The sequence below is a fragment of the Henckelia pumila genome, chromosome 4, assembly GCF_033568475.1.
Source record: "Henckelia pumila isolate YLH828 chromosome 4, ASM3356847v2, whole genome shotgun sequence".
In the NCBI taxonomy this organism is placed as follows: domain Eukaryota; kingdom Viridiplantae; phylum Streptophyta; class Magnoliopsida; order Lamiales; family Gesneriaceae; genus Henckelia; species Henckelia pumila.
Window position 1 is genome coordinate 192,736,527 of NC_133123.1, and position 11,508 is coordinate 192,748,034.

General features: G+C 39.1%; 1 non-coding gene across 1 annotated transcript; it reads right to left on the reverse strand.

The window, feature by feature from the left end:
- Positions 1 to 210: 210 nt before the first annotated feature.
- On the reverse strand, positions 211 to 316 carry LOC140870130 (small nucleolar RNA R71). Its single transcript, XR_012147108.1, has one exon. It is a non-coding gene; the product is annotated as a small nucleolar RNA R71 (small nucleolar RNA).
- Between the last annotated feature and the right edge of the window lie 11,192 nt (positions 317 to 11,508).

Sequence of the window (11,508 nt, forward strand, 5' to 3'; positions counted from 1 at the left end):
GCATCTGTGCACTTTTCTGGAGATTGCTGACACAGTGAAAATTCATGGTGTACTGAAGACACCATCAGATTACGATTGTTCCCGTTCTCTCTTAGGGACAATTCTCGTAGTTGGTTGCAGTCACTACCTCTTGGGAGTATCATTACATGGGATGGGATGGTATTGCTTCAAAATTTCTGGCTAAATATTTTCTGCCTACCAAGTCGGCTTAGTTGAAAATAGAGATCACTACATTCAGACAGCAAGATTTTGAGCAGCTTTATGAAGCTTGGGAGCGCTACAAGGAATTGCTTAGGAATTGTCCGAACCATAATTTTCCAGATTGGGAACAAATTGAATTATTCTACAATGGTTTGAATGGGCCAACTAGGATTTCTGTGGATGTTGCAGCTGGAGGTTCGATATTCTCTAAATTTCCTGTGGAGGCGTATGAGATGCTTGAGCAAATGACTATTAATAGTTATCAGTGGCCGAGCGACAGATCTGCGATAAGGAAACCTGCTGGAATTCATGAATTTGATGCATTCACTGCCTTGACCTGCTCAGATGGCTACTATTTCTACACAATTGGCTGCGCTGACCAAAGGAAATCAAAGTTCAAACGAGTCGGCATCACTAGTGAATGCCGTAACTTCTGCTGATGGATTCGTGAGTGTGGAGCAAGCTCAGTATGTGAACAACCGCAATTTTACTGGCTTTCGAGGTAATCCTGTACCAAATCAATATCATCCTAGTTTGCGCAATCATGAGAATTTTTCATATGTAAATAATAATAATGTATTGAGTCCTCCACCGGGGTTTAATAATAAAAATGATGAGGGTAGGTCATCTTTGGAGGATTTGGTTGGTAATTTTATTTCTGAGTCAACAAAAAGAGTTGAGAGAACTGAGAATAGGCTTGATAATATGGAGATACACTTGACCAATGTGGGTGCTTCTATGAAAAATCTTGAAATACAAATTGGTCAACTTGCAAATGCCTTGATAAATCAGCAGAGAGGATATTTTCCTAGAAATACTGAGGTGAATCCAATAGAGCAATGCAAGGCTGTTAATTTGAGAAGTGGTAAGGAAGTTGGGGTAGATGAAAAAAAATTAGTGGATGATGAGGATCGAGTTGAAGAGATTGAGGTTGAATCTGAAGAATCTGTCAGTAAAAAATTCCAGCAAGTCTGCAGTTATGCCTAAGAAACCGCCTGTGCCAAAAGCTGTTCTGCCATATCCTCAGCGGTTCAAGAAAAAAACGCTGGATGAGAACTTTTCTAAGTTTCTTGACATCTTCAAGAAAATTCATATAAATATTTCATTCGCTGATGCTTTGGAGCAGATTCCACACTATGCAAAATTCATGAAGGATGTGATGGCAAGGAAGAAAAAGCTTGAAGAATTTGAGACGGTGAATTTAACCGAAGAGTGCAGCTCCATCCTGCAAAAGAAACTACCACAAAAATTGAAAGATCCAGGGATTTTTACTATTCCTTGTATTATTGGTGGTGCAACTGTTAATAGGGCATTTTGTGATTTAGGTGCAAGTATTAATTTAATGTCTTTGTCTATTTTTAGGGCCTTGGAGCTTGGCGAAGTGAAGCCAACCACTATTACTTTGCAGTTGGCTGACCGTTCTCTTACATATCCACGAGGAGTTGTTGAGAATGTATTGTTAAAAGTAGATAAATTTATTTTTCCTGCTGACATTGTGGTGCTTGACATGAAAAAAGATCAAGATGTCCCTTTAATTTTGGGGAGACCGTTCTTGGACAATGGAAAAGCGTTAATTGATGTGCAGGAGGGTGAATTAACTCTACGAGTTGGTGTTGAAGCGGTCACTTTTAATATTTATAAGCCTATTTATTATCAAGATGAGGTACGTGCTTGAAATTGCATTGATTTATTTGATACTTCTGTGAATAATTTTGGTGTAGGAATAGATTTGAAGAGTGGGCGAGAACTGAAGGTGGAGAAGAAGGTGAAAAAGAAAGCTAAGTCCAAGATGATTTTTGAGTATGTTTGGAGGGTGAAAGAGAGGAACAAATCCTCCAATAAAGTGACAGAAATTGGCTAAAATCAGCTCCAAGTCGGGCTGACGACTTTAAACCAAGCGTTTTTTGGGAGGCAACCCAAGTTTTATTTTATTTTTGTTTTGTTTTAGTGTTTTTAATTTTTTTTATTTATAAGTATTTTTTTTGAGAGCATATCTTGTTAACGCGCTAACATTGAATTTTCTACTCTAGGTCCTAGTATTTGTGAAGAAATATCGAGTATCAATTTACCTGCACCTGAAATTATGATGGGCTATGACTACTGACGGTCATGCCACAGGTATGTGCATTCATCTGTTCTTGTTATTGAATTATCGTACATTGAGGACAATGCACAATTTAAGTTTAGGGGGTGTTTAAGAAATTGTGAAAATTTTGAAAAATTTTCACGAGTTATTTTGAGTTATACGCATGATGTGTAATTGTGTTGGCCTATGATGAAAATAATTTTTTGTGCTGAAAGGTCAATGTTAGTTATATTTAATCTTGAGTTCTCACAAAATTGCACTATGCCTTGATTGTTGACACTCTAGTGATTAGAGAAGCTTTGTGATTTTGTGAGTGGATTGGATGATTCGACTCTTAACTTTGGTGATTTATATTCAAAACCGAGATAGACTAATACGAGCTTAGAAATGATTTAGTTAATTTTATGGAATTCATTGAGTAGCTAAAAAGTTGCAAAAGCAACAGAGAAATTTTTTCTTACAACTCCATTCTGGCCTGAAAAAAGATTGAAATCCTAATCACCAATCCATGGCTAAGTTTGCGAACAAAAATGGGGTTGATGCTCCATCGGGGCTATAGACGAGCAGATTGAAATCCGAATCCTATCTTTAGTTATAGCTAAGTTTGCGGGTAATTTATGGGGTTAAAATAAAACTGGGTGCAAAATCCAGCGATGTTATGAAAAAACTATGATATAACTTGAAAAGTCCTTTTGATCTTAGTGAGTAGAAGTTGAACTTGGTGGAGAGTGTTTTGAAACTAAAGAGCGGAATTGATGAATCTATGAAACAAACTTGTTGCATTAGTGTATCGAAAGCGAGGAGGATAGACAAGATTGGCAAATCACACACACACACGAGAACATCACGATGGACTTTGTAGTTAGCCTTCCGAGGAGTGCTAGAGGATGTGCAGCTATTTGGGTGATCGTGGATAAACTCACCAAGTCAGCTCATTTCTTGCCGGTGAGGACTACTTACTCGTTGACACAGTATGCAGAGCTTTATATCAAGGAGATTGTTAGACTGCATGGCATACCAGTGTTGATAGTATCAGGCAGGGATCCGAGATTTACATCTGCTTTTTGAAAGAGTTTGCACACAGCGTTGGGGACTAGATTATTGTTCAGTATAGCGTTCCATCCCCAGACAGATGGTCAGTCTGAGAGAGTGGTCCAGGTTCTCGAGGACCTACTGAGAGCTTGTGTCATCGACTTTCAGGGCTCTTGGGAGACTATATTGCCGTTGGTGGAGTTTACCTATAACAACAGCTTTCAGGCATCTATAGGTATGGCTCCTTATGCAGCTCTCTACGGGAGGAGATGCAGATCTCCCGTGCATTGGGATGAGGTTGGTGAGAGGATTCTACTTGGTCCCGAGATTGTACAGCAGACTGCAGACATTATGATTCAGATTCGGGATCGTATGAGGACTGCTCAGAGTCGTCAGAAGAGTTATGCGGATACTCGACGACGAGATCTTGAATTTGCTGTTGGTGATCATGTGTTTCTGAAGATATCACCTATGAAAGGGGTGATGAGATTTGGTCGAAGGGGTAAGCTGAATCCGAGGTATATTGGGCCTTTTGAGATCTTGGAGAGAGTTGGCACGTTGGCCTACCGTTTGGCTTTACCACCAGGGCTTGCGACAGTGCACAACGTCTTCCATGTATCCATGCTTCGGAGATACGTCTTGAATCCGGCGTATGTACTGGATTACGAGCCTTTGAGGTTAGCACCAGATCTAGTATTTGAGGAGAGGCCTGTTCGGATCTTAGCCAGAGAGGAGCGGAGATTGAGGACGCGGGTCATATCGATGGTCAAAGTCCAGTGGCTGAATCATTCCGAGGAGGAAGCCACTTGGGAGACCGAGGCAGAAATGAGGACTCGCTACCCGGAGCTATTCGGGTAAGTACTTTAATTTCGAGGACGAAATTCAATTTGGGGGGGGGGGGGGGGAGAATTGTAACACCCGAAAATTTTAAAACGTAAATCCGCATGCATAATTAGGAGAAAATTAATTATTAATTTTTAAAAATAAGGGTTAAATGTATTTATGTGTTATTATGTGATTTATATGAATGATTTAATTTATTTTAGCATTTAACCCGCAATATTAGGATTTTTAGATTTTTGAGAATTTTATGGAGTTGATCGCGTAGACGGGGCCGTGGACGGACGAGATACCAAAATTCTTAGCCAAAAATATTTTATGAGTTTTATGAGCCTTAAAATAATATTTTAAGGTATTTTGTCAAGAAAATTTTAGTATTTAATTATATATTTATTTAAGGGTTGATTTTTAGCCAAAATTAGTCCCTTTATTGACTTTTATTAATTTTTAAACTTAGCCTAATTATTTATTTCGAGATTTAAGTTTTTTTGATCAAATTATAAATATTTTGAGAGAGTTTTAATCAAATTTTATCTTATAGTATTTATTTACTTATTAATTTTTATTTATTAACTTAAGTAATAACCTAAATTTCACCCTAAGCTATCCCTATAATCGATTAAAAAGTTTTCAGCCGCCTCCTTCATCTTCTCCCGTAAACGCATCAATCTTCATTCAAAGATTAAAAGGCATGTCTAAATCTTTCACTTGGCCACCATATGAGCTATTAATCATGCATGATCTTTTTATTTCAGAATTCATATGAATATTTCAAAATTTATGCAACTTTATTGATGTTTGATGCATGTTTGGGTGTTTTCTTGTCATGGCTCACGTTTTCTTCAGCATGGCTTGGTCCAGGGGCTTGGGGCTCGGGTCAGAGGTGAGTTAAGGTCCTAAGGATCGAACCATGGCCAGGTTATTGGCTGGTTAGGGGCTGGCCGATCAGAAACACCTTGGATAGGCAGCTAGTGTGCAGGTTTAGGGTTCTGGGGAAGAAGGGATCGCCCGGCCATGCAGGGCCAGTCTAGGGGCAGGCAGGGGTCAGGTTAGGACCGCCCAGACGTGGGCTATGTCTGGGCGGTGGTGCTCTGGCCAGGGGCGGCCGGAGTCAGGCGGCAGCAGGCCATGATGGCCTGCTGCTCGCGCAGCCGACAGGAGAGGGGAGGGGGGATCGGGTTTGGGGTTTGGGGGTTGCTGGGTTGGGTCCTGGGGGTCCGGGTCAGGGCTGGGGTGTAGTGGGTCGGGTCAGTAGGGTCTGGGTCTGGGTCCGGGTTAGGTGGGCCGGGCTCGAGTATTTTAATTTTTAAATGTTTAATATTTTAATTGGTTTTTGGGCCAATTAATTAGAAATAAAATTATTTGGGTCTCCAAATAATTTTATTTGGGCTTTTAAAATTATTTTTAAGTTAGCCCAATGATTTATATGGGCTCATGGGCCCATTGGAATTTTTGGGCCAGTCAGTGATTTTATTGGGCCAGTCCATGAATTTTTAGTAATTAATTAGTTAATGGACCTAAATATTTTTATTTAAGCCCAATAACATTTAAGTATTTTATTTTAGTAAAAATTATAATTTTCAAAATTATTTATTAATTATGGGGTAAGTTAGATAATGGGCTTTAAGTCAGTTAAGGGGCTTAGTAGGGAGACCAATAGTCTGGACCGAAACCATGAAAAATCCCTTAGTCCGAAATATATATTTAATTATTTTAGTGCATGAAAATATTTTAAGTATACGTATATATTATGACAAATCAATTAAATATATATTACGAACAAATTTTCAGTGCATGCATTCATGAAATTTTACATGCTTATGATTATATATGTGTTGAGCAATAAAATATTTTCTTGATGGAAATTGATGTAGTGTGACATAAGGGTGGTTATCCACCATATGATTTATGAGGTCGTTTACTAACATAGGAGGTGATTTATCACCGCCACGTATGTTGGTTCAGGAGACTGATCAGTCGGCACAGATAGGGTCACACTTACGGATAGGACCATAGACTGTTTCAAAATAATGTCATGCTCAACTATGTTATGTATGACGAAGAAAAGATTATGATTATGTTTAAGATTATGATTCAGCAATTATGTTATGAAAATGTTTCCATGCATGTTCATGTATCATGTATATGTATTAGTATGATTATGTGATGCATTATTTTAAACCTTGATATTCAAGTTTAGACATGTTGAGCCCCTAGGCTGACTACGCTTATATGGTGCAGGTGAGACAGATGTTAATTATGTAGCTCCTGTTGTAAAACGGTGTTCAGATCAATCAGAATTGATACCCGGTGCAGCGGAAGTTTTAAAATTTTATATTGAACGATTCCATATCATGGGTATCAAAACTTTACGATTAAATTGTGCGTGTAAAAATTAAATAACAATTAAATTTTTATCTTGAATCTCGAAACGAGATTATGGACACCAACAGATTAAACTGCTCTTGTTGTATATCCCAGGAACTGATGAACGAACAATTCTTCAATCAGGTCCACGAACAGAAGTTTAATCCCTCTGATAGACTGCACTAGAAAGTCTATCAGAAGTTTCTACGAAGAGATAGAACAGATATGATCTGTTAAATCAGTCTGCAAATTCAAAAATTCACAGACTGGATTTTCGAACTCTGTAGGGGAAGGGGCGGCCGAATTCACAAGAGAGGAGGCTCTCTAGGTTTTCGAAATTATGACCTATGTTGTATAATTTTTGTACTGCAATAACTTATTTATAATGTGGGCTGCTAACAGCTTAGGGCCCATTAGTCATAAGTTCAAGCCTGACAAGCAAAGCCCGCATGTTCAGAAATTAATATAAAATTCATCGTGACTCAGATTGATAAACCAATTTCACCAATGTGCACAGAAACCATTTCTGCATCTTTTAAAGTCAAGATAAATTTTCTGAATCCGAATTCAGTGGTTTCCAAAAATGTCCATCACTAAGTCATTTTAGGAAATCTTACTCCCTCTACTCTTAAATAAGAAGTCCCACTTCTTTATTCACTAAATTTAACTCTTTAAATTTAATTATCTCAACGGGGATTAAAAATCCATTACTTGTGTGACCCTCAATGGTTCAGGGATACAGCTAGCCGTGGGCTCACAACTCCTTGTGACTCGAAACAACAATTTCCGACTTGCCCATCGAATCATGGTAAGAGCGCCTAGCAACATCGCCCCATGATTCCCTAGGTAACACTGATAGTGCCTGCAAGAACCAATAGATTTTGGTTAGCGTACAGTACGGTCCCTTCATCCATATATCCCGATCGAATCAACAACTATTGGTAAATCGAGAGTCGTTCGAGATTCGATAACTATGCAATGCATCTTAAAGATCAAATAGTGACATCGCATGTGCTACTAAGAAACCATTTCTTAAAACACATCATGTACTCTGGCCAGAGATTCGTCACACTAATATCTCCTCAGATTGCATAGGATATCCACACTAGCAAGTATGTGGTGAATCCTTGACAACAAAGCATCGACTCCTATATGTGTCGTAACTGTACCCAATCCCAACACCTGATGACCCCAATAGAGTCGGTAAACGAGTCAAAGTACAGTACTAGCATATAGAGTCTCAATGATGTTTCAAGTAGTAAGGACTAATGGTGTACAACCAAAACCGCGGACTTTATCCACTCGATAAGTGATAACCACTTGGAAAGTCCGGATAGGGTAGTTCGATCATTCATCGTATGAATATCCATTTGCATGCTTTGAACATCTCTATGTTCCATACCAATGAAACGTGGTACTCGGCATCGCAAATGCTAGTCTCAATCTTGAGCGATCCTTATCCTTATTAACGGACGGCTCAATCGACTAGGAACTGTTTAGAATATACAGTGACTATAAGATGTGTTTCATGATAGCCATCCCCATATGCCACCACATCTTACATACACTATAGTATATTCAAGGTCTTCATCTAAACATCTTATAGTATGTCACAACATAATAATATGATAAAAGATAAAGTAAATGCCATTATAAAAGTGTAAATTATATTAAACAAAAGATTGTTTATACATAGAGTCATAAAAGCCCTTAGCCACAAGTTGGCTCACCGGGCACCCACTCTTTCAATCTCCCACTTGCCATAAAGCCAACTAGTCATACTACGTAGTCCCATTGCTTCGCGATGTTTGTCAAATAATGGTCCTGGCAAGGGCTTAGTAACTGGATCAGCGATATTGTCTACAGAGGCCAATCTCTCGACAATGATGTCTCCTCTTTCCACAATCTCCCGGATGATGTGGTATTTCCTCAGTACGTGTTTGGATCTTTGATGAGACCTTGGTTCCTTTGCCTGAGCAATGGCACCAGTGTTGTTGCAGTACACCGGGACTGGACCAACAGATTCTGGAATCACACCCAACTCTTGGATGAATTTCCTCATCCAAACCGCCTCTTTAGCAGTAGCTGATGCTGCAATGTATTTTGCCTCAGTGGTGGAATCCGCTGTGGTGTCTTGCTTGGAACTCTTCCAAGAGACAGCACCGCCATTGAGCACGAATACAAATCCAGAGGTTGATTTCGAGTCATCCACGTCACTTTGGAAGCTAGAGTCGGTGTAGCCTTCCAATCTCAATTCTCTTCCTCCATATACCATGAGCATATTCTTAGTCCTTCGTAAGTACTTAAGAATGTCCTTCACGACTTTCCAATGCATTTGACCGGGATTGGCTTGATATCTGCTCGTGACACTCAGAGAAAATGCTACATCCGGTCTGGTAGATATCATCCCATACATGATACTACCTATGGATGACGCATATGGTACATGTGTCATTTTCTCTATCTCTTCATCAGTCTTGGGACACATGGACTTGGATAGAGAAACTCCATGACACATAGGTAGATGTCCTCTTTTGGACCCATCCATTGAAAACCTTTTCAATATGGTTTCGATGTAAGTTGATTGAGTGAGTCCTATCATTCTTTTAGATCTATCTCTATAGATCTGAATTTCTAGAATATAGGATGCCTCACCTAAATCCTTCATCGAGAATCTACCTGATAACCATATCTTTGTTGACTGCAACATCCCTACATCATTCCCAATGAGTAGGATGTCATCAACATAAAGTACTAAGAATGTCACAGCATCCTTAACTACTTTCTTGTACACGCACGGTTCCTCCGGGTTCTTGATGAAACCAAAATCCTTTATTGTTTCATCAAATTTCTGGTTCCAACTTCTTGATGCTTGTTTGAGACCATAGATCGATCTCTGAAGCTTGCATACCTTACGCTCGCTTCCCACAGATGTGTATCCCTCAGGCTGCATCATATAGATATCCTCCTTAATGTTTCCATTAAGGAATGCAGTCTTCACATCCATTTGCCATATCTCATAGTCATACCAAGCAGCTATGGCAATAAGGATTCTTATGGACTTGAATATTGCAACTGGTGAAAAGGTTTCATCATAGTCAACTCCTTGTCTTTGAGTATAACCTTTCGCCACCAATCGTGCCTTGTAGGTCAATACCTTACCATCAGGCCCAAGCTTTCTCTTGTAGATCCATTTACACCCTATTGGAACAATTCCATCGAGAGGATCTACTAAAGACCAAACTTGGTTTGTATGCATCGAATCTATTTCCGACTGCATATCTTCAAGCCATAAATTTGAATCCGCATCAGAAATTGCTTCCTTGAAGTTTCTTGGATCACATCCAACGTCGGGTTCATCTTGATCCCCTTCAAGAAGAAGACCATATCGAATAGGAGGTCTAGAAGTCCTCTCGGATCTTCTAGGTATAGGCGTGTCCTCTGAAGATTCTTGAGGTATGGGATCATTATTTTGTATTTCGGGTTCTTCTCGAATTTCTTCAAGTTCCATCATCTCGCCTTTCTTATCCAATAAGAACTTCTTCTCCAAGAAGGTGGCATTCCTTGAAACAAACACTTTTGTTTCAGTAGGATGATAGAAATAATATCCGATTGAATTCTTCGGATATCCTACAAAATAACATAAGGTGGATCAACTATCCAACTTATCTCCCACTGTCTGCTTCACGTAAGCTGGACATCCCCAAATCCTCAAGTACGAATACTTAGGAGTTTTGCCATTTCATAACTCGTATGGTGTTTTATCCACTGCTTTGGTGTGGACGTTGTTCAATAACAACACCGCCGTTTCAAGCGCGTAGCCCCAAAACGAAGGTGGAAGCTCAGTGAAGCTCATCATGGATCGAACCATGTCCAACAAAGTTCGATTACGACGCTCCGATACACCATTCAGCTGAGGTGTCATAGGAGGAGTCCACTGAGAGAGAATCCCATTCTCTTTCAGATAGTCCAAAAACTCGGTACTTAAGTATTCTCCACCTCGATCCGATCGAAGTGCTTTAATACTTTTACCTAGCTTGTTTTCTACTTCAGCCTTGAATTCTTTGAACTTTTCAAATGCTTCAGACTTATATTTCATTAAATATAAATACCCATATCTTGAATAATCATCAGTAAAGGTAATAAAGTAGGTGTGACCAAATTTTTTACCAATACTAAATGGTCCGCAAACATCCGTATGGATCAAATCCAATAAATTTTGACTACGCTCAGGTTTTCCTTTGAAAGGAGATTTAGTCATTTTTCCTTTCAGGCAGGACTCACAAGTAGGTAGAGAGTTAATATCAGACATATCAAACATGCCCTCTCCCACTAGCTTGTTCATTCTCCTTGATGAAATATGACCTAGCCTAGCATGCCAAAGGTTTGCCGGGTTTTGACTATCGATTTTCCTTTTGTTCGTTGTTACCGGTTTATCAACATAATTTATTGGAACGTCTTTTAATTTTAAGTTATATAGATCGTTTTCAAGTTGTCCATTTCCAATCAAACATTCATTCTTGTAAATATTGCAAATCTCATTCACAAAATTGCAAGAAAAACCATCTCTATCAAGCATAGAAACAGAAATAATGTTTTTAATCAAGTCTGGAACAAATAAAACATCTCTCAAAAGTAACTTAAAATCGTTCTGCAAAATTAAATAAACGTCTCCCACTGCTTTGGCTTCAACTCTAGAACCATTTCCGAGCCTCAGCTGGGTCTCATCCATTCTAAGTTTGCGACTTCTTGTCATCACCTGCAAATCATTGCAAATGTGAGATCCACATCTAGTATCCAATACCCAAGAAGTAGTATTAAGTGAAACATTTATTTCAATATAAAACATACCCTTCGCAGTTCGCAACTGCTCTAGATATTCCTTGCAGTTACGTTTCCAATGACTGGGTTTCTTGCAGTGATGGCAAACATCCTTGGACTTTTCCATGTTTGAAGCCTTTGTCTTGTTCTTCTTCTCGGGT